Source organism: Ursus americanus, chromosome 31 (genome assembly GCF_024610735.1).
Source record: "Ursus americanus isolate L20-20 chromosome 31, mUrsAme1.1.p, whole genome shotgun sequence".
NCBI lineage: Eukaryota > Metazoa > Chordata > Mammalia > Carnivora > Ursidae > Ursus > Ursus americanus.
The window spans coordinates 4,987,460-5,014,587 of NC_142157.1; the positions used below are offsets into that span (position 1 = coordinate 4,987,460).

The 27,128-nt window shown below is 41.5% G+C and overlaps 1 protein-coding gene across 2 annotated transcripts in view; it reads right to left on the reverse strand.

Moving 5' to 3' along the window:
* The window catches only part of CCNY (cyclin Y), a 214,024-nt gene that overhangs the window by 74,641 nt on the left and 112,255 nt on the right, over positions 1-27,128 (reverse strand). The window contains exon 1 of one of the 2 annotated variants that reach the window (XM_045786370.2): positions 20,876-20,897. The exons of the other annotated variant lie outside the window; for it this stretch is intronic. The gene's annotated coding sequence lies outside the window, so the exon portion shown is untranslated. Of the gene's footprint in view, positions 1-20,875; positions 20,898-27,128 lie in introns of those variants that run through there. 2 annotated transcript variants of the gene reach the window in all.

Sequence of the window (27,128 nt, forward strand, 5' to 3'; positions counted from 1 at the left end):
CAGTTTACCCAGCACTGATTTACATATGCACAATGGCAGAATACAAAGGTATTCACTGTCACTGCCAGATGTTTCCTACATGTAAGTTTAAAAGAGCAGCCCCAGATCTTGAAGAGAAATATTACAATTACAGTATGTGCTTTGGCAAGGGAACGCCAACTTTTCAGGGAGCAAAAAATGGGAAAAGGCAGCATCCTCACAAGCCAAGCAAAATAAACCTGCCAAATCACTCAAACTCACACTCTGAAGTCAAGTGTGACAAAACTGCTACTTCAGCCATAAAGAAAAAAAGAAATTCCCACACTGCAGGAAGTCAGGAAAAATGATACCCCAAATGTGAACAATGAGTTGGAACACATTTGGAAGAGTGTAGTGATTTCAGTTCGGCTCAGTGATGTTTCTTTCTTTTCTTTTTCTTTTTAAAGATTTATCTATTTATTTTGAGAGACAGGGAGAGAGCTCTTGAACAAGGGAGGGGCAAAGGGCAAGGGAGAGAAAAAAATCTCAAGCAGACTCCGTGTTGAGCACGGAGCCCCACAAGGGGTTCCATCTCACAACACTGAGACTGAAGAGGAGAACTGCCCAGAGCAGGCCCAGGCCAGGAGGCTCCAGAAGATGGAAAATTACTAACAATAAAGCTAGAGATAACCAGAAGCCCTCCTGGGAACAAGAGATAATCAGCCGTTTCTGCTTCTGTAAACAGGCTTCCCACCACAGGCTCCCTGCGCTACTGTTCCCGCCTAAAGCAGCCCCCACTCGCCCAGTTTAAACCCACCTACTAGCAGTCGGCGTAGCCCCTGGAACCTGACTTCCTGAAGTCCCCTATCAAAGCCCTATAACCCCGCTGCCCGGGGCTCAGAATTTTGAGCAGCAGCTCATCTGGGTCCGCTGGCGTACAATAAGTTCGAGTTCTCCTACTTCTCCGAGTGTCACTTGGTCTCTCGCTGGTCTGATTTTTATTTTTCCTCAACAAGATCACGACCTGAGCTGAAATCAAGAGTTGGAAGCTTTACGAATGAGCGACCCAGGTGCTTCTCAGTGATGCTTCTGAACGACAAGAATGAAAAGGAATAAAGTCATGAAATAATAAGCTTAAAATCAGAGATTATAGAAGAAATAAACCTCACTGCTGAAGAATGCTAACCATTCTGCTGAAGTCAGTTCTGACAGTATACCACCTACTTTAAAATCATAATTTAAACACTAATTGTTCACATAGTCCTCCTCTAATTCACCACCGTGTCAAATACTCCTCACCATCCCCTAGCCCCCTCCTGGAAACTCACGCAGCCCTAGCTTTGCCCTCAGACCCACCTGCCCTCCCAAAGCACACACAGCCCCATCAAGCTCTTGAAGTACCTAATGTGCCAATTTGCCCAGAAAAAGTAATTACTTACAGAACTAAATATTTACTTGGCTGGTTGTCATTTAAGCATAATTTTAGTGAAAACAACACCATCCTTACTGAAAGAATAAAACCCCACTGCAATATTTCCATCCCCAAGAAAAGACCCACAGAGATGAGTTGGCTAGTGACACCACATAGGGGCCAAGAGCTCTGCGGCAAGGAAGGCAGCACGTGGGCAATCTCTGGAAGGGGCACAGAGAAGGATGAGATGCAGTTTATCCTACAAGAACTTACAATTCAGTCAGTGAAACAAGATGGGTTATATGAACCTATCAGAATACAGGACCGACTAGTAAATAATGAAGAACAGAATATCTAACCAAATCCTATGAGATAGAGAATAATGTGCTTAAAATGAAAGAACTTAAAGCGTTAGACTCTTTTTAAAAGTCAAAATTTATACTGCTGTTTTTCCCCTGGCAAGGCCATTCAATTCAATCAAGCGAACAAACATGCACTGAGTCTATACGACGGGCGTTCAGCCCTGTTGATAACAAAAGACCACTCTGGGGTGGTAACTATGTCCGTGTCTTTACCTTTCCTATTACCTCCATGAACTACTTCCTGGACATGAGAATGCACTCTTGATTTTCAAAGGGCTGTAGTAAATTAAGAGTGAGACAAAACTTGTATTTAGATGACTTAAAAATGAATCATATGTTATTTCTATCACATATTTGCCTTAATAATTACACTTGGACAGGATAAATCAGCATTTTATTAGATACCATGGGTATTTGTCAAGGTCAGTCCAAGCTGCTGTGGTTTTCATTCATTCACTCAACAATCAATGAGCATCTTCTAAGTGGAACTCAGGTACTGCTGAGTTCCACTACCTGAGTTCCACATATTGAGGATACAAGATACAGAAGGGAACAGAACAGACCAAGTTCCTGCTCTGATAGAGCATCCTTCTATATTTAGGTTGGGAAGTACCAGTGGAAAAAACAACAAGAATAAAAAACCCATCAAGAACCCTATAAATTCAGGATACCTGGGTGGTTCAGTCAGTTAAGCATCTGCCTTCAGCTCAGGTCATGGTCCCAGGGTCCTGGGATCAATTCCCCCATAGGGCTCCTTGCTCAGTGGGGAGCCTGCTTCTCCTTCTGCCTGCTGCTCCCCCTGCTTGTGTTCTCTCTTTCTCTCTCTCCCCCTCTGACAAATAAATAAATAAAATCTTAAAAAAAAAAAAGAATACTATAAATTCTATTACCCACATTAAGAAAGCTGAAAGTCAACTTATCCTGGAGTTCTAGGAATCATTCATTCCCCAAAGAGAGGCTCAAATGGTAGTGTAGAAACAACACCTTTTATAATGTAAAAGATGTAAATTTGAATACATGTCTGCTAACTCTATGGCCTTGGGCAAATTGCCATACTCTTCTGGGTTTCATTTTCCTCATCTACAAAGTGGGCAAGTCACTCCCAATTTAGAGGATTGCCATGAAGATTAGAAGTTATTCACAAAAAGCAATAAGCATTATATTTGTCACACAACAGGTACCCCATAAAGAATGGCTATTAAAATTTTAGGGTATTAAAAAACATTACTCCAGGGGCGCCTGGGTAGCACGGTCGTTAAAGCGTCTGCCTTCGGCTCAGGGCGTGATCCTGGCGTTCCGGGATCGAGCCCCACATCGGGCTCCTCCGCTATGAGCCTGCTTCTTCCTCTCCCACTCCCCTGCTGTGTTTCCTCTCTCGCTGGCTGTCTCTCTGCCACATAAATAAATAAAATCTTAAAAAAAAAAAAAATTACTCCATAGCATCTAGCTCAGTGCTAAAGACACAAAACTCTCCAAATATGTATGTTAAAGACACTAAAAATGATGTTAAACCATCATTATACAGTATCTGTTCTCTAGGGAGTCCTGGTTGGAGACTGATGTTTAAAACTTCAGTGTCTCACACTCCTGATACAGATTCTCCTACCTCTTACAAAAAGGACAAGATGATCCATAATGACAAGATGAACTAGCCTCTGAGGGAGTTGATTCTTTAGAGAGAAAAGGCAGTTTTAAGAAATGTTCTGGAATCCCCGGAGTTGACTTCAAATCTTGGGAACCGGAGTTTTGAACTACTAACTGCTTTTTTATCATGATGACATTTATTAAGACATACAGTCAAAATATTAACAGAACGGACATTCTAAGAGTCTACTATCACACTTTGAGGTGACGACAGAGATATTCAGTCACACTGCTCTGAGTCCATTTCAGCTGAGTACAGTTTATGAAGGGATCCCTTTATTCAAAACTGAAAACAGTCAAACGGCATGCTTGCCAACCAGTTCAATTCAGCAGTGTTCTCCTACGCCAGGTAACCTAATTTTCTTCTGTTCTTTCCACAGATGACACAGTATCAGAGATCCACAATTGCTCATCTTGGCTTTTAAACCAGCACAAGTGTTATAAAAGATTCATGTAATAAAATAATGCCCAGGATAAGCAGGAGTCATCATCTATCACTGATGGTCTGCAAAGCTAGGAAAAACAGGAAAGTGCATCAAGGCCTAAAATGTACTGGGTCTCTACAGACAGAAGAGGAGACACCAAAGACAATGTGCACAAAACAGAAACTTCCACCTTCTAGCTCTTTTCTCTACACTGCCAGCCTCAGTTGATCACTGTTTCCTCTCTTTAGATAAATATTTGACATGATCAAGATCTCAAACTTTTAATGTCAGCTTTAGGAAGACACAATTCTAAATCTGGCTATGATCTTCAAGGCAATGATGAAATCAACACATAAAATCAGTTTAAAATCAGATTGGTTCATTTTTTTAAAAAATTACTACTGTCCCACTGCCTAAAAATAAGTGATTATCTCTATTCATTAGTGCCAATGAGACCGAAATCAAGAGGTTGGCCCCCCACTGGTTTGCTCTGATCAGTTGTCACCAGGCAAGCCCCACCCCAGAAGCCTACATCCCCATTTATAATAACTGCTGTTGCTGTAGCAGCAAACTGCCAGTACCAAAATTTCAGTTAATTCTAAAGCCATCTTTTCTACTCCCACTGATTTTGAGTTTATTCTTACGATTATTCTAACACACTCCGATTTCATTATTTTCTGTTTTCAGTCTCTCCTGTCAGCTGCCTGCATCCCCAGGGTGGTCCCCGGGTGTGGTTTGGTGAGCGGGTATCTCTGGGTCCACACACCCAGCGGTGCCGGGTCTCCTGGTCTGAGTCCGGGCCTGCACGTATGTGTCTGTGTGCACATCTCTCTGCACACACATGTCTGACTTATTTGTATGCTCTCTTTCTCTCCATCAACCTATCTATCCACCTCTCTATCTACCTCTTTCCCTGTCTCTCAGTCTCTCTTCCACTCACTTTTCCTCTTTCCCCCACTCCTTCCCTCCCTTGCCCCCCTTTCTCTAGTTTCTCTTCACTGTCATTCTATCTTAAGATGAACCAAAAGAGACAGAGAAAGATCCTAATGTTAAGACTAAAGACAGATTATTCTACCAATACCGCAGACCAGATAAACTAAAAGCTCTCACATTATAAGCACTTAGGAATGTGAGATAAAATATATGACGTCCTTTTAAATGCCTACAAGAGAGTATGTCAAGAAAGTAATGGAAATGACCTGAGGCCCTAACCAGAGAGAGAACTGGGGTCTTCCATCAGGGATGGGCTAGCCCAACTCCTGTGAGTTGGGTCTTAGGTCTCGCCTATCATCCTGGCATAATTACTAATCTAACCTCCTTTTATTTAAAAGTGTTTTGGTTTGGACATCACCTTATTTTAATGTCCTACAGGGCAGGATATAAGCCCACAGAGTGGACAGAAGTTGGAACTGATGTTTTTACATATACGGGCTATGATCTCAACAAAAACTAAACTGGAAAAGAAAAAAAAAAGTCATGAACCTAGATGAAAAAGGAGGCTCGGCCAAGAGAGGAAAATGTTCCCAATCCCTCAGTAACTGGTAACCATTGGTGTGTCTGTATCTCTGATGTGGTTTTGGAGTTCTACTCTACACGTGTAGTTCAGGAAACCCCTAGATGCATTTATACCAAATTGGTCGTATGTCAGTGATATCCCCGGGTACCTAACAGAATTAATTGTAAACTGCTCTGAAGAAGCCTGCCTCCCAGAGCTCCACCAAATTATATCCTCTAAAGATAGGCTCATTATCCAAAATGGCAAGACACAGGAAGAAACAATCCATTATAAGCAAGAGTCAGAAGACACAACAAACAACAAGATTAGGCTTTCGAGAACTTAGGATAAGAGAACAATTGGATAGAGACCATAAAATAAATTATATGTGCTAACACATGAAGAAATAAAAACATAAGGGAAAAAAGAGCATTTTGGAAAAACCCTATGTCCATATGTATGTTCATATATACATATACATGTATGTATACATATACATGTAAACACATGTATATTCCAGAAATTTAAAACACAGTCATCGAAATCTGAAACTGAACAGATGGGTTAAAAGGCAAATTAGACTCATCTGAACACAGGATTGGTGCCCTGAAAAACAGACCTGAGGAAATCACTTAGAATGAAGCACAGAGAGAGAAAGAATTAACAATGTATAGGATGAAAAAGTCCAACTAATAGTGGTTCTACACTCCATAACCATTCAGGATAAAAAAGACTCTCAGGGGGCTCCTGGGTGGCTCAGTCATTAAGCGCTTGCCTTCAGCTCAGGTCATGATCCCAGCGTCCTGGGATGGAGCCCTGCATCGGACTCCCTGCTCAGCGGGAAGTCTGCTTCTCCCTCTCCCACTCCCCCTGCTTGTGTTCCCTCTCTCGCTGTCTCTCTGTCTGTCAAATAAATAAATAAAATCTTAAAAAAAAAAAAAAAGACTCTCAGCAAATCCCTTTAATCTGATAAAAGGTATCTTAATAAAGGCTATCTGCCCAAAACCTGCAGCAATCCTCATACTTAATAGTGAAACATCAGGTGCATTCTCCTTAGGTCTGGAATGAGGCTGCGACCCAGCTACCTTCAACTCAACATTATATGGGATGGGACAAGAAAAAAAGCAACACAAGGAGAATTTACTGGATTGGAAAGAAACATAACTGTTGTTACCCGCATATAATCCTCTACTTAGAAAATACATGGGGCTTTAAAATCTACTGGCATTAACTACAAATTAAGATACAGAAATTGTGTTCATTCGTTTACCTTAGTAATAGTGTTCCACTAAAGGAGCACACCATCTCCCTTACCCTAGGGGTTAGAAATGTATGGGGACAGTTTGGGCCGTCACAGCGGTAAGCAGCTGCTACTCGTCTGTTACCACAGTCCCACACAATGAGGAACTGTGCTGCACAATGCCAACAGGGCATTCACTGAGAAACACTGTGGCCTAGAGCAGTAAACAATCAACAAATGTAATAATGATAATATTAAAAAGACTCAATTTATTGTTACAAAAAAACTATCATTAAATTTAACAAAAGATTGTAAGCTCTCATACAGAAAATTTAACATTTTATTTTAAAAAGCCAAAATAAATATATCTGTATGTGAATAGAGATTCTGCGCGCACGCGCACACACACACACACACACACACACACACTCATAAACACATGCGGTATATTACTCACATGCATATACATCCTATTTGGCATCACACCTACCCTGTGTCAGACCCCTTGCTACACGCTGAGCTGGGGATATAGCACTAAACATCAGACACAAGGTTCCTGCTCACAGAATTATCAATCCAAGTGTTTGAAAGTTTAAAGATGATCACTCTGTCTGGTCACAGTTCATAGTACAAACTCATCTCTTCCACTTTGAAGCTAAAATTGAGGCAGTGGCTTTTCCAGGATACGTGCTTCATCCTAACATTCCACTCCTTTGAGCACATTGCTGATTACCACTAGAGGTCAGGCAAGGAAGAACACAGAAAAGGTTATGAAAGCCATTGTAGAGGGAGTGGGGGGTAGGCAGAGCAGTAAGAACAGTGCTACTGCATGCTCACTTCCATATGAGATTCAGTGGAAGTGTAGGTACAAGCTAATCCATCCAAGAATATCTTGTAATACCCACGGGACTGTTGTTATTTGCATATAATCATCCCCTTAAAAAACAGGAATAAGCTCTCACTCCTCTGTACAACTGGCCAGCCCCATACAACTGGCTGGCCTGGTTTCCCACTTCTCTTTGCTTTATACCCTTATACTTTGTTTCCCCCCTACACACACACACACACACACACACACATACACACACACACACCCCTAATATCCTTTGTTTTTCATGGGCTTGAACACAGCATCTCTTCCACCAGGAACAACCCTCTCTAGGTCAGCCCATCTGTCCATTTCTGCTTCCACCTCAAATCCGACCAAGGCGTGTGGTCCCCGGAAGACCCCCTGACTCATCTAGGCTTGCTCACTCATCCTTCTCCACTCCAACTAATCTTGTTACATGCCCGTGTTCTAGCAATTTTCTTCTATCTCCATAACTTTCTAGCAATTTTCTTCTATCTCCATAACTGGTGGTTTGAATGCATGATCCCCCAAATGCGTACTGACTGTATAAAGGTCAGTGAATGAATTCAGATATCTTCTATATGCCACCAAGGTACTGAACCAGACACATATATTAATACAAAGGTATTCCAGAATGGACCCCTCTATCAAGGAGCTTCTATCCTCTGACACATATACACACATACTTATTTCCACAAATCCTTAAGCAATTCAGAATGCAGAAAGGATCACATGAGTAACACTGATGGAAAGTGCTCCAAGCATTACTGGTAGAACAAAGATGACTTCCTAGAACGGATGAGATTTCAGTGGACCTGACATATTTTTACTTGGAGAAGACTGCTCGTGGGGAGGGGGCTGCATTTCAGCCAGAAGGAAGAGGATGGGTCAAGGCACAGGGTGGACAGAAAAAAACTTATTAGCGAATAGCCAGGAGACATACATGGCAAGCCTAGAGAGTTCAGAAAGAAAAGCCAAAAGAAAGAAAAGCAAGAACGGTGGATTCAGGCCAAACTGCTGAGGACCATGAATGCCAGAACAAACAGCTGCATTTTTCCTGTGAACAAAAAGGGACAAGCCACTTATGGTATTCAAAAATACAAATCTGGCTGCTGGTAACTGTGTTTAGAAAGACATCCACTGGAAAAAATTTGAAGATGAAGGGACAAGTTTAAATTCAAAAAAAGGAGAACAGAAAAATCATGCATCAGATAAATTAACTGAAATGCTTAGGTTGTCCTGACATCAAATTATTAAGCATATATTGCAGTGTTTATCCAGGAGACAACAAGATATTTAAAAAATGGGCAACTGAATGCTAAAAGACTAAATTCTGGTTTCTGCTTAGCCACTGAGCCATACTATTTCTCCGAGTCTCAATAAAATATGGATGATGGTAACTCTGACAGCTTCTTTGGGTCCTGTGATCAGAGGCAATGCAGGTTAAAGCCAGTGGGATTCGTGGACCCACATGGGAGCCACACAGAATCAGTACCATGTGTACAAAGGACCATGTGTACAAAGTCCAAGTGTTCAATAATAATTAACTGAATAATGTAAATAACATAAAATAATCATCAAGTGAAGTAGCTCTTCTCAACAACTGAAGGAAAGAAAAGAAAAAGAAAAATTTGCAAGGACCAACCATTAACTCAAATGTAGATTAATTCGAAGAGAAAGAATCTCCTAGCAACCAGCCTCTCCTGAGAGGCATGAATTAGCACTATCACTGAAACAGGAAAAACACCACTTGGATCACTGATATTTTAATACCAGGTAAATAACTAGTCTTTTACATATGTCAATACTGACTAAATCTGCTATTGTAGACAACAAGAAAGTGTCCAAAATGACGCCTGCAAAGCCAGGAAATAGATATTTAACTCCCTATCATTACTTAATTCAACAATCACCCAGTTGTTCATTCAGAATCAATTTGATATAGGCACTGTGTGCAAGAAGTACACTGGTGAATGACCCTCTGGCCCACTGGAGTGTAAAGCCTACGGATGGAGTGAAGCAGGCAAATCAGCCAGCAGTAGTGTTTTGCTAGGGGCAAGTGCTATGGGAGAACTGAGGCTTCCAAAAACAGGTTAGTTGGCCTAAATGGGATAAGAGTAAGGGTACTCAATGCATAAGAACTAGTGTATCAAAGACACAAAGTTTCATTTTGTTTTGTTTTGTTTTTAAAGCATATACCTAGCCTTTAAGACACACTTAAAATATGTTGAGAGTATAAGGAGGAAGTGGTGAGAAAGAGTTCTTGGAAGAGTTAGGATTTTACTGCAAGGGCACCAGGAAGCTACTGAAGGAATGATGTGACATGATCAAATACATACTTAAGAAAAATCACCATAGCTGCACAGCCGGGAAAAAATGAAACAAAGGAAGACAAGACCAGAGGACAGGATATTAGGAAGGAGGCTGCAGCCATAATTCAGGTGGGAAGGAAGTGGATGGACTTGAAGATATTACAGAGGGACCCAGTGCATTTGGTAATGGGGCCCTGCACAGAGGAGGGAGGGAGCAAGGAAGACCCACAGGGGTGGATATGCTGCTGAGTTTATCCTACCTGTAGGAAAACAACAGTCTATTAACCCAGTTAAACCCCAAATACTAACAGCCTTGCTAAATGCCTTTAATTGCTCATTTTCCCCACTTCCCAATACCATTTCCTCCGGTCTAAACAAGATAACCTGTTACCATCCAGCATAATGGAGGTACTCCCAGCCTAGGCAGCAGTTTCCTGAACCTTCTTTGCCTACGATCTACTCCGAAGCCTTCAGTGATGGCCAGTGTGTAACTCCTGACCTTCCATGATCTAGTTTCTTTATCAGTGACTGCGGAAGAGGTCAATAGCATGAATTTACTTCCCTAATCAGGCTTACAACTGCTTATTTTACAGAAAACGATGGTAGAAAAAAAAATTTTAAGATTTTATTTATTTATTTGACAGAGAGAGAGACAGCCAGCGAGAGAGGGAACACAAGCAGGGGGAGTGGCAGAGGAAGAAGCAGGCTCCCAGCAGAGCAGAGAGCCTGATGGGGGGCTCGATCCCAGGACCCTGGGATCACGCCCTGAGCCAAAGGCAGATACTTAACAACTGAGCCACCCAGGTGCCCCGGTGGTAGAAATTTCAAGCTGTGAAAATGTTTGTCATTTGCTTATGTGCATAAAGGCCTGAAGGAGGGTTTTGGGGTTTTTTTTGTTTTTTTTTTTTTGCTTTTGCTTTTCTTTCCAAGGATGTACTGCCAAATTTAATCTGTTTTTTAACTATTTTAATAAATCTTTTTAAAAGTTCTGTTTGACATACTTCCAAGATCTTGTAAGTGATGTCATTTGTTTTAAATTGTAATCTCTTAGTTGCATCGATTCTGCTTCCTTTCCAAACTTGGCGATGCCAGTGTTTCATTATTCATTACCCTCCACTAGCTCATGTCTCCTTAGAATCCTATCACCAAAAAATCATTGGTTCTTCCTTCTATAAGATTCCACAATGCAAAACCCTAGCTTGAACTCCTCTAGTGAAAGAAGTCACTCAGAAGACAGGAAAATCAGGAACCTCCACCTGCTGAGAAGCAAACTGCATTCAAAGGACAGGAATCCCCACACCTTACCAACAGAGTTGGCTTTTTGTATTCAGTTCCCCAAATATCCCTAATCAAGGCATAATATTGCTGGTACAGAAAATAATCCTAAGGAATGCCAAAAATACCACTTCTCTTCTTTTGCCTTCCCCAGGGCAAAGCAGTGAACAACACCTGGTGGTAAAAAAAGCCCCTCCTGACAAAAGCACACAATGCCATCTGGGACACAGGTGGCTCCTGACTTGCAAGCTGCTGATGTAGGGGGAATGGCTAGTGCTTCTGACCGGGGGGGGGGGGGGGGGGGGGGGGACGACTTTTCAATCCATCACCCCTCTATTCCAAAAAGAACCCCCACCTACACACCCTGAGAAGCTGCGATAGAGCACAGCTGATATGAGCATGCCAAATGCAGCATGCAATATAAAACTTACGGCCAAAAGGGACCTTACCCTCTTTATTTCTGAAAGTTAATCTGCTTCCTGTTAGGTTCAGAATGAGGCTCACCTTGGTTCCCAGTTTCAACATCTCATGATTTTTGGAGATTTTTACAAAGTCCCTTCTTGAGGACCCTCTCAGATTGAAATGGCAAAACAAACGGAAAGGAGCAAGGGCAGGGATGAAGAGAAGCTAAATGGAGATCTTAAGGAGTCAAAATATGGGAGACGAGCAGAGACGAAAACTATCCAGTCACGAGACCAAGATCCCTCCGCAGCTGGTAGAGCAGCATGAATGCCATTCCAAAAGAGGCAGAGAAAAGCTCCACTTCACGTGACCACTTGGAAAAACACCGTTTCTTTGGATATGAAAGTGCCAGATTGTTATTTTAGTAAAAATAGCAGTTTTACTTTACAGTAATACGAACAAACCATCATAAAAATTCCTATCCAATCTACTTTTGCAGGCTTATGGCTAAGCTGTAAAGACTTGATTTTTAGAGTTAGAATCAAACTCCAGTTCTCCATTCCTCAGAGTCTGGCCACCATTCAAACAAACGCCTTAAGTCTGGAGGGACTCTAGGAAGCAACCTACACTGTGAGAGTGTATAGGGGAGTGGAGTGTGCCGGGGATAAACACATAAAAGCATGAGGAAATTCAGTCCAAACAAAATTTATTTGTGCATTTTAGGAGTAGGCTACATTGAATAACATCAGGGGCACATAAAGTGACTAACGTTGAGATATTCCAGTAACAAATCAGACATTTTTTCTACTTTCAAACACAAAACCACTGAAAGCCCATACTTGCCACAAAGAATACACAACACGAGAAAGAGGGCAGCAAGAGATCTTTGGATCAAATTCTCATCAACTGCTCCAAGGCACCCCCAAAGGATCTCTAAGATGCTGGGGGAGAGTCCTAAAGAAAGTGCATCTTGACTGTCAACCATCAACCAAACCTCAAGCACAGGATATAAGAAGTGTCATCCTTCATATCTTTTCCCTTTGTTTCCATAACTAGGAGGCCATCAGCCAGGCCACGAGAGGGGCGTGGGAGGTGTCCCTGTTCTGAGACAGTGTTTCAGTCTGGCTCAGTCCATAGTCAGCCCTATCTTGTTCCCTACCCCTCATACTCCTTCTGCAGTTTATGATAACCTGGATATCTGAGCCCAACAGCCACACACAAGCTCCTCTGATAACAAATACCATATCCTGTTCACCTTAATATACCATACCGTGCTCAGCACAGAGCATTCTCTTATGTATGCTCAATAAATGATTAAATAATGAATAAAACCACTGAACCTCACCTGCTAAAGTGAGGAAGTAACTGAGTAAGGAGTCTTACAATACTGTACCGTGTCATATTACTTCGATGTCATATTCGTGAAACTTCAGAAAACTTTATGTAACAGAGCACAAAAAATAAATATGTTCCACAAACACTTGATGCTGATTATTTCCTCTGAGCTTCTGCTGCAGGTATTCTCCTTTTTCTCTTCCATTTGCTCAAGTCATACTTATAATAACAGCTTAATACTTAGTGTATGCTATGTTCCAGGCAATGTACCAGGGCATTTCACCTACAGGAAACCCAATTCCTCACCATAACCCTGAAGTTGCGAAAATTATCCTCACCCTAATTTTATTTTTTTAATTAGGTTTAGAGAAGTTAAAGAAAATCCCCCAAGCTCACACAGCTATAAGTAGTTGGCAGATTCTAAGCCTGGGTGAGCAGGGAGATCTGACCAAAGACAAAGGTCATTCTTTTCCATAACACAATGCTACCTCCGACCCATGAAGCTACCTTCGACATTCAGAGATTCTATATTAATGCCCCCTATTGTTCCACAAGCATGCAACAGTGGACCAAAAGCTAGGGGGGCAGAAGTCTTTAGAGCTTTTGTGCCTTCATTCCAGACTGTCACATGTTGTTTTATGCTGTACCAATGTATTTACCTCAGCCAGTAATCCCTCTTTTTTCTTCTTTCTTTCTTTTAATCAGCCAGTAACTGAGAGATCAATTAACTACACTTATTAGACCTGGTGTGAAATATCCCCCGCCACAAACTGCAAAACAACATGGGCCCCAAGTAGGTGCTCACCCAGTACATGTCTGATTAAGTCATGGGTGTGTCATTCCCTGCCCATCCTCAGCCTCCAGGCAAGTCATAACGGCATGATGGGTTGAGCTGGGGTAGGAGCCAGAAAGGGCACAGCACCATTCTCCCAGCCCCTCTATTAGACTGGGAGTCACTCTAACAAAACATTCACTCTTCTACCATAGGCCTTCCTACAAACTCTAGACAATGGGGACCTGCCTCGCTCAGTGTCATGATGCCTCAGAAGACGCCAGCCACACCATTCCTTCACACCTTTGGAGAAGATTCCATGGCCCTCTAAGAGCTCTAGACCTAGGAGCCTTCTCTCAGCTCTCCCTCACAATGTGTCTGCATCCCTGTAGAGTCGACTGAGGAATGCCATCTGAGCAAATTCCATCTAATTTTACCCCTTTCTAAATCAAAACTTTATTTTAACAGAATAAAATTTCTTTACAAAATATGATGGACCAGCCTGTGTGTGCTAAAGAGAGTTTGTTCTCTTCTGTGTGGCTCGGCCTTGAGGTCATGAGGTGTTTGAAGGAGTTTCTGCTTCTCACGTTTGACTTTTCTGTCTCCTCCCTTCCTGTGTGTGGGTCAGCACTCTTGCCTCTCCATTTTCTGCTTTTAATTGACTAAGCGCTGAGAAAGAAAGCTGTTTTGTTTGTTTAGGACGGAATGCAAAGAAGGAGCATGAGGAGTCCACTAGGACGACCCCCTCATACCTAGGGCACTGATTTCCTGAGAGTGGAAACCCCCTTGTGAATAAGACATGCAGCCAGGATTGGGGAGCACTGGTTTAAAATTTCATCACACAGACTTTAGCATGGGCTTTGGCCCCACTCCCCACGTGTCTCCTGCATTCTAGACAGCTAAGACAAGAGACAGGGAGGATAAGTAGGATTATAGTACTTTGCTTGTCATCTGCCTTCACCCGTCCCTGCTCACTACAACGGAATCTCTGAGGGAAGGCAGCTGAGGGAAGGGACCTTCTGTCTTGTTCACTGTGGAATCACAATCACTGCTGCCTCGAGCGCCAACACAGAGTAAGCATTCCACAGATCTGCTGAATGAGGAAGGAATGAATGAGTAATCTAATTAAAATTTCTCCTCCATAATTAACTCCACAATTCAAAATCTTTTATAGACTCCTTACGAGTTGGAACAAATAAATTCAGGAAAGAAAATTTCAATGAACTATGACAGCAGGAGAAAGTTGATTCTTTTCAACTGTAAAAGAGAGAAAACAGTGCAATTTCACCAAAGTAACCAGTTTTAAGTACGCAGCAATTCTGAGATCTGCTGGCTGGGGTCCTTCAGCACACTGACATCCCCAAAAAGCCCACTTCCTCTACAGAAGTCAAGGGCAAGCACACAGAAACTACCCTATAGGAAAACACAAAACACCTGTTTTACCTTCCAATTGTTTTTTAAACAAAGAGCACAAACACACACAAACACACACACACATTTCTATCTACAGCCACCAAAAAAGAGGGGGGTAAGAGGAACGAAAAAATAAAGCAGTAAAAATAACAGGTGGAAAATTTTTAGAGAGAATCCAACTCTACTTTTGCATTTATGATTTCCCTAGAAGAGAGTTAAAAAATAAAGCCTGAATCTGGACTACAGTAAAATAAATGTACAGGATCCAATAGAAAGATGAGTATAGGTTTATTTTATGATCCAATTACTACTTATTTCTAGCAAGGTACATCATCTGTCAGAAGAAACTAAAGGCACTAAGGGGCACAGACTCCCTGGGCTGAGTTCTGTCTGTCCAGCAAGAAAGAACGGGTAGGGAGTACATGCAATGGAGACCTGTGGACAAAAAAACCAAGAGCTCCTGGACACCACGAGATGAGAAAGAGCACACTGATTACACACCAGATGGAAGCAGGGCAGTCAAAACCAGAGATTTTAGTTACAAGTCACATCCAAAGCAAACGGAGAAAACTTAAAACTGAAACCGTGCCTACATAACCAGAGATTATCTGAAAGTAATAAACTAGATAAGCCAAGTATATAAGTAAATAAGATTATAAAAGAGTATCACTTCAAAAATGGAAAAACAGAATACACAGTTCAGGACAAAAATGGTGGAGCCAACATGTCAGAAAACCTGGTCAGACAGCTACACTAAAATGTGAAAACTAAGGGGCTTCCCCTGGGAGAATTTTCAGAGAGGGAGAGTATGGCTCACTGCTTGATTCAGATATATATATATATATATATATATATATATATATATATATATATATATATAACAGACGACAGAGAAAGCAGAACTCAAACCCTTTTTACAGCCATTTATATCCCACAGAATCTGAAGATTATTCTTTCAGTCCCTATATGTCACTCTACAGCACTTCTAGGATTCCTGGCAGTGAAATTCATCACATCCGCAAACGAAAAAAAATCACCTATTAGTATTTTACTCACTTTCAGATCTAATATAGAACTTACATTTTAAGGAGAAAAAGAATTCACTTCCTACCTCAATCTGTAACTACAACCTGCCTTTCAAACATCCCAATTCTGAGGGAAATAGAAAAGGAACACTGTGCCTTCTGAGGGTCACCTCAGACACAAGGAAATGTGATGCATAACTAATGATAAAATTTGAGATGCAACTACCAAGGCAGAGCTGTTCTGAATTTAATCAAGTCCGCTGAGCTTCAGAGGGATGGATAATAGGCAGCCAGATGGACAAGATTTGCATTCAGAAAAGCTACACTGGAAGATCCAAATAAACGTGTCTCAGAATCCTGGCATCAAAGACCTGCCGCCCAGTTTAATGAAACCTGAATTAAAACAATCACAAAAACAAAAATGTTTAAACAATCCATTTCATTTCTAAAGCTGAGTCAATAATAAGGCAATTAGCCGAGCACAAGAGCAGCTCAGTCCTAATTCTTTTCTTGTTCCATTTGAGTGCTCAAGCATTGCTGCCACATCAGGCTCTGATCCAGGTTGCACTGAGAGCAACAGACACAGAGCACGAGAGTGCCTGAATTCTCTCTCCGTAACTATCTGGTGAATGGCGAAGTCAACTTCGTAACTCAAACACCTGTGAGTGCAATTATGCACACCCCCGTGCACACAACAATCGTTACTCTTCCACAAAACCTGAGACATCGAGACATGGGGTAAATATGAGAGGAAAAACACTGGGCTATAATGTTACAGCAAAGCACCTAGAGTCCGCTATTTTAAGTCAGCATGACTATATAAAAGAAAAATAACACCAGATTTTACCAGGGCCTTAAAAGGGTCACTCACATTTCCTGGTTTGTTAAACTAGTAAACAGTGTTCAATAAAATATGCTAAAAGCTATATGGGCTCAGCACTAGTCCTAGCTCCTTCTCATGACTCGGTGAGAGGACGAGTGGCCAAGCCAACCAATGCCTGTAGAGCCCTAGGCATCCTAGGCAGGGGGTCACGAGATGTCAAGGACCAGAGGGGCTGAGATTCAGAGGTACCCCATGCATGCGGAGCTTCGCTGGGTTCAATTAACAGCAACCCCATGGAGAGCATTTTCTTCCAAAATTTTTATGGAAGTTTAAGTGGAGCCTCTGATAGATTTCTCTGTGTCAGAGAAAAGAAGGGGAAACAACCATATTTATTCAATTTTTTTTCCTACTGCTATCTGCCAGGTTTGATGAAGTTTGATTTTTAAGGCAATATTTTTCTCAGCATTCCAAGAAATCCAAGATCAACAACATATTTCTACTTTGTATCTTTCAATTTCAGTTAATCAATGTGACTATCTTGAAACAGGAAATCTTACTTGTTTGCATGATATAATGAACTTCCCTTTAAGAAGAGAAAAATGTTAATAATGATTAGCGTTATTTCAATGGCTTTACTCGGTGAAGGGTATTTTCTTCCATAATTATAATGTCCAAGAGAGTTCATTAAAATCTAACCTTTCCATGGTTACTGTATCCAATGGAAGGGTACATTTCACTCTGAAAAAGTTTTCAGTAACCGCAAGCCCTTTTGAAAACCCTCTTGGTAAAATGTCCCTTTCCCCATGCCATTCCCAGCTGGTCATCCACATCATCCGTCTGAGATGTTAAAGCACTCAGGGTTCTGTTGTAAGTTCTCGCCAGCCTCCTCTACAAAGTGCTCACTGGCCTTACTCTTACCCAGAAGAATTATTTTTGGTGAGGACTATTCAACAAGAAAACCAGAATGAAGGCTATGGCCGGGGAGAGCACTCCATCTCTGGACATAACGACACTTCAGAAATGAGACTGGGCACTGTACACACGCCACCTCCCCCAGATACGCTTCGCTCAGCGCCTGCTGGACAGTTAAAGGCAGAGGGCAAAGGGCAGCCACTGCCGTTGTAAAGGACCAAGGGAAGGGATCAGACTTGTATTTTTAGCGAATCCTTCCTTCAGGCCACCATGAAGATCTTCCTCCACTGACCAAAATATTGCTTTCTGATTTTAACCTTCCACCACTCATGATCAGGTTTGCCCAGTTTTTCAAGGAGCAAACTTCAGAATGAAAAGGTGTGCTATGCCTTGATTTACTTCTGCTTGTTGTGCCACAGTTCCTGGGTGAGTTTCACAGTCCATTCAAGATAAACAGCTTTTCAGGACACCTGTACTTCACCAGTTTGCCCGAGTCTTTCCTACAGACGTCATGTGGTCCTCCTTTGGTTACACGACATAAGCTGGAATGGCTTCTGTGCTGAACGGTGTAAAGGCTCCACACTGCTGTACCATAAAGCATGGTGCTAAGACCCTGGTCCTGGGAGTCACCCAGAGCTGGTTCATGTCCTAGTTTGACCACTAATAGCTATGGGCCCTTGGGCAAGATCCTTAACATCCTTATGTCTCAGACATTGCCAGGATTCCTACCCACACATAGAAAAAGTCAAGGCAGTCAGAAAGAAAGAAAAAAAAAAAAAATCATGTGCTTCACTGAATTCCTATCTGCTACACAGTATAATACAATGTTTGCAAACTCCAAATTAGACCTTTTAGGAGGACAGGATATCAACTTAGAGGATCATGAATCATACTTTTAAAAAATGGAATAGAACAGAAAAGTTCAGAACATAATAAATATAAAATGCATAAGGGTAAATATTGTTTCATGTGTGCTTACGAGTATAAAATACGGATTTGGATTCAGATGATAAAATGTATTTTCTTACTATAGGTCGCAATCAAAAACCCGGAAAACCACAAGTGTATCAGTAAAACACCAATATGGTTATTACTAGAAAGAAAGCAAGCCCAACTGCAAAAAGCCTTAAACATACCAGATTTTCTTTCACCTACTGATTAAAATATCTTAAAGGGTCTAGTAACTTGAGAGAAAAAAGTAATTAAAAAGAATCCAAACTAAGCTACCAAATGCTGCTCAATTTAGACATCCAATAACAGCTTTTGCTAATTCAAATATCAGTATCATGTACCTTCTCAAATAGTAATTTTGTAGATGGCATCTGTAACTTTAAGTCATTAATTCCACTCCTGGGTTTTACCCTACTGTATATGCAGTATCATCACACTTATAGGTCATACAGGTTGGCGGGTGGGGCGGGGGATGGTTTAGTTGTTTTGGTGGTAGTGGTTTTATTTTAAACATATCCAGCTTTTTAAAATACTAGAAGAAATTGCACGTAAATATTCACAGTTCTCTCTGTATAAGGCAAGCTACAGGAACTCTTTCTTTTAACTCTTCTGTATTTTCTGATTTTTCTCTAATGGGCATAGTGCACATTCAAAATGGAGAGGATGATATAACAAACCTTCCTTTTTAAGTATTTCAATGCCACACAGTTTTTGAATTTTACCAATAAATTTCCAAAGTCAAAGAACAAAGAAATTAATTCTAAAATAGAAATGTCAGCAGTCGCTTAGACAGAAAAGGAAAGGGTCAGTAAGAACTTCACACCATGAAATGGGAAGACAAACATTAAAAATTAAACAAGTAGGGGCGCCTGGGTGGCACAGCGGTTAAGCGTCTGCCTTCGGCTCAGGGCGTGATCCCGGTGTTATGGGATCGAGCCCCACATCAGGCTCCTCCACTATGAGCCTGCTTCTTCCTCTCCCACTCCCCCTGCTTGTGTTCCCTCTCTCGCTGGCTGTCTCTATCCTGTCGAATAAATAAATAAAATCTTTTAAAAAAATAAATAAATAAATAAAATAAAATAAATAAAAATTAAACAAGTAAAGGTTAAAATTTATTCACCTCTGAATAGGAATATTGTTTCAATCTAAGATAAGCAGGGTTATGCCTGGTTTAAGGCAGACCAATATTATTACTGATCTGGTATGAACTAAAGAGCTACTTTGATGTCTGAATTAAAAGGGAAGAAATTCATATTTCCTTTCTCATTTCTGCAGCATTTAGCCTAAAGGTATAGTCAGAGGTGAACAAAAATAACAGGATAAATGAATAATCACTCTGCGCCCCAAATGGAGAATGAAGTACAAACTGTTATAGGAGGATGTTTTCAACATCATTTCAAAGAATTACATATCCGATATGTATAATCACTATTTACCATCGTTTCTCCGATGCTCAACAGGACAAGTTCTACAAGTTCACTGCCCCCATGTTCATTAATTCATGTAGGCACACAGAGAAATTTATTAAGCTAATAAACAAAGTATTGGCCGGATCCTGACATACATTACTATCTGAACTACTGGAAGACAGTGTCTTATTAAATACTGCACTATAATACCAAGTTGAAATAAAATTATGAATGAGATTGGCACTGCTAGTCCCAATGCTGCTTACATTCCAGTCGCCGTGAAATGCACGCAAGTGTTCTATGACGGGGCAATTCTGAGGCTGGCTTGGGATGACAGTGAGAAGGAGAAGGTGTGTACTGCCCAGGCCTTTCCCCAGGGGGAGTCAGTAACTAACCAGGCAGTCAGCAATCTCACATGGAGCTGCACTGTTCTTGGGGGTAAAAGACAAGAACTCCAAGCTTGCCCCCAGGTAACAGGTCAAGCAAGCCCAGGCTGACCCAAGAACTAGGAGGGACTGGCCTCAGAAAGCTCCTTAGTGTGCCTATATTCATTCTCAACCTATATTCTCTTCTCAAATCTAACCATCTCAAGTTGAGTGTCATAGAGAATTATTCCTCACAAAGTGCCAAAAAAGGAAGAACTAAATCAAAAAAAACTTGCTTGGAAAATTACTCTGTTACAGCCTTTAGCCTGGCTACACTCTGATATCAAAAGATTCTGTGTTAATCACAGATTTTCCAGTTATTTTAAGAAGAAATGGAAAATTACCAACTCATTCTGAGTCTGAGGCACTTGGTAACATTTCCAATTTACCAAGTACACACACAAAAAGCTAAGAATACAGCCAGCTCTGAGCCTACCAAGCAAAACAACTACACCCAAGCAGCTGATCGATCTGTAATGGAACAAATCCTGTTTCTTCTTTTCTCTCTCACTTCAAATTCATTTCTGTATAGGGAAGGAGAAATAGAGGAAGAAGATTATTTCACAATTTATAAAACACATGCTAATACATTCACACCATGATCTTCTTTAAGTCCTTATCCTTATCGACACTACCTCCTATGCTGGGAAATATATGTTTTTTCTGCATAAACTCTTTAAAAAAAAATACTAATTTGTGTTACATATAAAATTTATTTGGTGTTTAAACAGTGAATAAACCTTAAAAAAAAAGAAATTAGAGGTTATAATTGCAGGAAGCATTTTTATTAAATTTAATAAATGAATAGAAGGGCTCAATACTAAAACCAAAAGATTTTATAGTAGGGGCACCTGTCTGGCTCAGTCAGTTAAGTGTCTGACTCTTGATTTCAGCTAAGGTCATGATCTCGGGGTTGTAAGATGGAGCCCCGCATTGGGCTCTGTGCTGGGCATAGAGCCTGCTTTTAAGATTCTCTCTCCATCCCCTCCCTCTCTAATAAACAAACAAACAAAAGATTTTATAGTAGAATTCCCCTACCCCTCAACTCACCTTTTTTGAGCAAGGGAATAGAGTCCCACAGGAAGTAATCTCTCCAAGGTCCCAGATAAGCGGTGACTAGATCACAGATCCCCTGGCTCCCAGCCCACTGCTCTATCATACTAGGCTTCCTTTAGCAACACGGTCTGCTTTAGACAAAAAATATGACCCCTTGCATTTAATAGTGTCATTCCCCAAAACAGAGGACAGAGAGAAAATTTTAAAATAAAATTTAAAAAAGTTTTTTAAAAATCTACCATATCTTATTAAAAATACTGATTTACAAAATGTAAAAAAAAAAAAAAAACCTACCAGTATTATCACTACCCCTCTTGAGTGCCTCATCCCCAACATTCATAATATGAAGACACAGCTCTAGAACTATGTAATCCTGACAACATATCCTTCCTAATACACCACAGAAATCTTTCACAGAATAATCCCTTTATCCCTCTTTATCCTGGTCAACTCAAGAAACCTACAACTCTCGGGGTTTCCCTTAACATCCCAATTCTCTACGCAACCTCTAAGGACATCCTCGAACTCCCAAAACCCTTCCTTCTGAAACTTACAGTCGTCCTCAGCATCATACTCTGTATCGTCCACACTCAAGTGTTCCCTGCACCCCACTGCTCTGAACACACCTCTACACGGTCTGCTAGTTTTCTCTCAAACCCTATCACTGCCACGTTCATACCATGACTCCTTTTCCCTCCAGGCCCTGCTCTTCATCACTATCTTTCCCATGCTAAAAATCAAGGTAAGTGATCCTGCCACTGCTCATGACCTCCTGTCTGCTATGACCACATCCTCACCCTACCCTAGCCCCCTGTCCCCACAGTCACACATCCTGTGGTCTGTTGGTCCAACACCAACACTCCCTGACCTCAAAGCCAAGCAATCCCCTCCAACCATCATCTCCTATCATCCCAGCTCTCTCCCTCTGGTATCCCAACCCCAATTCCAATCAATTCTTCAACCCATCAAGACCATACACACTGATTCTATTAACTTTTTGCTACCTCATCCTTTTTATGACCTCACCTCTTTATCCAACTCAGAGTTAATGAGTCATCAATATAGTGGCTCCCTGGTATACTTGCTTGTCACCACACTCTTCCATCCCTCTATAGAACTCTCTTGGTAAACCATAGATTGGGCTAAATCCAACTCTTCACCACCTCCATATCTGTCCCAGCAGCTGTACCGAGCTGGAGAAACATGCAGGGTCATGTGCCTGGTCCCACTTTTCAATTCTTGACAATCCTCCAGTGGGCCTTTGGTGTTGCTAAGCAGCCTCTCTCTATTCACAAAGTTCCTCAAACCCCCACCATCCCTCTTACTGTTAACTTGCTGCCCATCCAGCCGAGAAGAGAGAGCCAGGAGAAGCACTGCACCCACTCCCACCTCCACTCTGCCCAACTACCTGCCTCTGTCCCTCAAACACCTCTACCTCATTCCTATGAAGACACATGCTATGCTCCTTCCTAAGGCTGACCACACCACCCCTCTCTCCCAGCTTCTACCACCACACTGTCAGCTCCTTTTCATTCTCCCTCGCTTCTTCTTTATCTCCCCTCCCCAGGACTCAGGACTTCGTGCTCACACCTCAGGCCTTTCCCTCTCCACCTACACTAAGCCTGCTTGGTGACCTCAGCCACAAGACTCTAAATAGCTTCAACATGCAATGACTTCCACATGTCCCCTGCACTGACCTCTCCCCTGCACTCCCACACTGACCATTCTACAACGTCCTTGACAACCTACTACAGCAATCAAAATCAACACGTTCAAAACCTATCCCCCTTCCAGTCTTTCCCAGCTCACCAGACAGCAGCTCCACTCCTCAGGAGACTCATGCCTGGACTCATGTTCCACTCCCCGCTGTTGTCCACACGCACACATCCAGTACATAACAACTCCTGTCAGCTATACGCAGGGTGCAACCACTCCTTACTCCTCAGGCTGCTGCGGCTCATCCTTTCCCCTGGTCTCATGCTTCTGCCCTTGACTCCTCCACAGAAGCCAGAGGAATCCTGTCAAACCCTAATTTGAAGCATGTCTACTCAAAACCAGAAATGGTACCCACTTCAGAGTACCACTGAGAAAGTAGTCCCCACGGCCCCAAGGTGGGACATGCTGTGCCCTTGCTGCTTCTCCAACCACAGCTCTCAAGGGTCCCCTTGCTCCATCTGCTCTCATCACATGGCCACCTTACTGCTCCTCAAACCCACCAGGCACATACCCACTATGCGCAGAAGGCTTCTCTCCCAGATAGCCGCATGGCTCGTTCCCTCACAGCTCTCAGGTCTCTGCTCAAATGTCATCTTACATAAGAATAACATAATAATAATGTCACTTTATATAAATATTACCATAATACCTAAGATATAGTGGTTATGAGTGAGGCACTGTTCTAAGAACTTTATGTATATTAACTTATTTATTATTTCGTACAAATCATTTAATAATATTATTATCCTCATTTTACCAATAAGGAAACAAACATGGAGAAATTAAAGAGCTTGCCCAAGCCACACAGCTAGTAAATGATGAAGGATGCATTCCAACTCGGGCAGTTCACTGGCGTCCCCTGGTGGCAAAGGTGCTTGCTTTCCTTCACCAGCTAGAAGGGGGCAATGGGCTGGAGGCGAGCTGAACAAAGGAGCAGAGGCTTAGAACAAGCGGTTCTGAGAGCAGAACATGAGCAAGTAGGTACACCATGAGCAGCCAAGTGCCACACACAGACACCTTTATCAAAGGAAATCCTGCGATAATCCTACACATTTTGGTTAAAAGCATATCATTTGTTTCTTGCCTATTATTTCCTTATCAAACTATCAGTGACAACAGCCACATCTTCTAATCAAATTACAGACCAAGCACAAATAGCCAACCTTTGTAAAACAGATTGAGCAAACCAGTGAACAGAAATCACATGAAGCCCAGAAACTCCCAAAGTGTCACACATGCTCATTACTTCTGGCATTACATAGCAAAAACGCTATACTTGGGTTATTATTTATAAATCATTCAAGATACTGAAATGACACAGCTACTAAATAACACCTCAAAGCTCTTGAAACCTTAGAAATTCAGGTTTTATTTATTTTCAATCTTGCCATATTTTTCTTAGGAAACAGAATTGTGTAGCTAAAAATCCCTAAGTGACTGAGATGATGATGATAAACATTAGTATCTCAAAGACCTGAGTGATGTCTCCTATCACCTGCTTTTACATATAAATAAAAATACCTCTGTGGTTTATCACATTTTTACCAGTAGAACACAGTCAGTCTCAGTCTCTCCTGGGTCCAGCAAGCTGGTGCCAAGGAGGTTGGACACAAATGGACCACTGTTTTCCACCAACAAAGACCCTGGCAAAGAAGAGAAGCCATTCATCAGAGACAAGTTGATGTGATATTATAATTCCTGTTCATGAGTTTTATGTTCAAAATATACACTACACATGGCAATTGTACACTACCACGGCTTTACTAAAAGCAGGGAAATGACAGAAATAACTTCTTGCACAAACTGTGTCCTGAAGGTCAGTTAACTTAGGACAATCAGGTACAATTTCAATTAACTAAAATGTTCTGTATTTAGGGGGGGAACTCCACATTTTTCCACTGCGCATATCTGTCCAGTGCCTAAATCAGACATACACTTTAGGGATTTATTTGACATGTTAAGTATTTTGAAGAGAACTTTCAAACCTCACTGATTTGTTATCTCATTTCTCAGGCAATTAATAAATAACAGAGCATTGCACTGTGGAATCAAACATTGGTTAGAAGCATATCATTTCTTTCTTGCCTGTTATTTCCTTATCAGACTACACGATTATAGCCACATTTATTTGAAAAGGTTCAAACAGCCATCATTTCCCTCCATATTTTCTGCTGGTCAGCTACCAATCAACAAAGACTGATATCTAAAAAAAAAACGATTCACATTTTAGAAGTCTACAGGATAGTCCAAGTCCCAAATTTTCTCCTGTGACACAAATAACCACAAAATATTTGGGGAGGTCAAAGGGACTTCCTGATTATTTTTTAACAGAGCTTCCCAAAGACCTTTTCTTATGAGAGTAAAGGGTGCTAAATACAACCCTAAAACATGAAATATTTAGAAGTAAAAGCATCTACTGTCCACGACTGATTCTCAAATGGTTGGGGGGGGGACAGTATGATGAAGAACAAGAATAAATAAAGCAAATGTGGCAAAATGTTACCAACTGGTGACTATAGGTGAAGTTAATCCTTCTAGTCCAACTTTAAGTTTGAAATTGCTTACGAATAAAACATTGAAGAACATTAGTATTAGCAGGTTTACTACACAGGGAAAAGTTATTTAAGAGATAAACTATCTCCCCCGCACACTCCATCTTTTTTTCCCTCTCGTTTCCACCCTGACTACCTCCTTTCCTAAGCAAGCATCTATGAAGAGTAGTCTGTCACCTCCTCCTCCCTGCTCCACGTAGCGTCAAAACATGGCTTCTGTCTCCTCTCAAATGAACTGTTCTCACCAGAGTCATCAATGACTTCCTAGTTCCCAAATCCGCCAACAAATTTCAGCTCTAACTGTACTCCATCTTCTCTGATCGGGATGTGGATTTAACTCCTGCTTGTAAGCTCAGTATCTCCATGCAATTTTCTTCCTCTGACCCCCATATTTTGCAATGTCATAGAAGATCCATGTTTTGCCCCAACTCATGTCAATTCCTCATGCAGTGCCTTCACAATGTTCTTGAGGCTCCCACAGGCTCAGTGGGAATGAGTGGGGATCATTTAAGCAATGTCTGCAGTGGGTGGAGAGCGGGAACCAGGAGTGGAGGTGGAGCAGCTTGTCTCCTGGAATCTGACATCCCTCCCTGCTCGACCAGGGTTGGATTTCTTGCTCTAAATGCTCTCATTGGGTAGTTAGTTCCTCCTACAACTGCAAATACTTACTTATAATACCTGCCCAATTTTATCCTTTAAGGCGTACTTCTCTGATTTCCAGACCTATACTACCAACCACCCATGGGCAGCTGCATTCACTATCCCACAGGCATGAACTCACACAGCACCAAAATGTACTCTTTATTCCAAGACCACAAACTGAGTTAAATGGCACTGCTGGTCACCTTCTTGTCCAAAGCACAAAGCTAAACATTTCCCAGATTTCTTCCATTTCCTTATCCCTCACATATCCAAATCCAGTCAACTCTCCTATTTAACTATATTTAGAAGGTCCTCTCTTATCTGCATCATTACTTCCACCACCTTAAGTCCTCATCATCTATCACTTGGACTACTGCAAGATACTCCTAACTCACCTCTCTACCTTTTGTCTCCTGCATCCCCAAATCCATTCTCCACACTGCTTTATTGGGATTATCTTTTAAAAATACAAATCTAACTTAATCTGTAAAAAATTGTGAAACAAAAGACATATGAAATGGAGAAAAGTAACACAAAACTAGATCATGGCCCCATCCCACAGTTCTCCTAGTTTCCCACCGCCAATCATCAGTGGGGCTGACATTCCTCCCTGTGGCCCCTCCCAGGTTCATTACTCATATCCCATACGTTCCAAACATGACAATGTCTTCTGTTCCCAAAAGCATCACGTTGTTTCACACCTCTGTACTTCAACTGGTTTTC